The following is a 596-nucleotide window of genomic DNA, read 5'->3' on the forward strand; positions in this document are numbered from 1 at the left end:
TAGATAATCGGTCAACGTCAGTACCGAAAACTAATGCGCAAAGATAATATTTAGAATAAACGAACACCATAACCCACGGAACGAAGAAATATAGGAGTAGGAAACGCACACACCTATCGGAATTCGCCGCAACGCTTTACACAACCTCATGACATGCAACCACTGCCCAAGGTCTTAGATTATCAGGTTGCCTCATAGAGAAGAAACGCTTCTCATTGGTTGCTTATTTGACGTCACTCGTAGTCGAAAACAAAACATCTTACTATGTCCTTATGGTAGAAACGTTACCGATCAGAGGCTCGTAGCTTTAATTACACGCTAATATTTTATTAATTACGATACTTACTTAATTAAATAAAAATAAAAATTGATTATAAATAAGAAAAATCCGGAATATTGAGCAAATCTTCGTAATTTTTACGTGTAAAGTTGAAGTTAAAATGAGTTTTTCTACTTTGTAAATGAAATCTATTTTATCTATTTTATGATTTTATAACAACAATAGTTTCTTAAAACGATTAATTTTGGTAAATCCTACGTAGGTGATTTATATATAAGTAAATTAATTTAATTTCTATCGTCAAACTACTATATTT

The sequence above is a fragment of the Centruroides sculpturatus genome, unplaced genomic scaffold (assembly GCF_000671375.1).
Source record: "Centruroides sculpturatus isolate CEXI.00-Female unplaced genomic scaffold, Cexi_2.0 scaffold281, whole genome shotgun sequence".
Lineage (NCBI taxonomy): Eukaryota > Metazoa > Arthropoda > Arachnida > Scorpiones > Buthidae > Centruroides > Centruroides sculpturatus.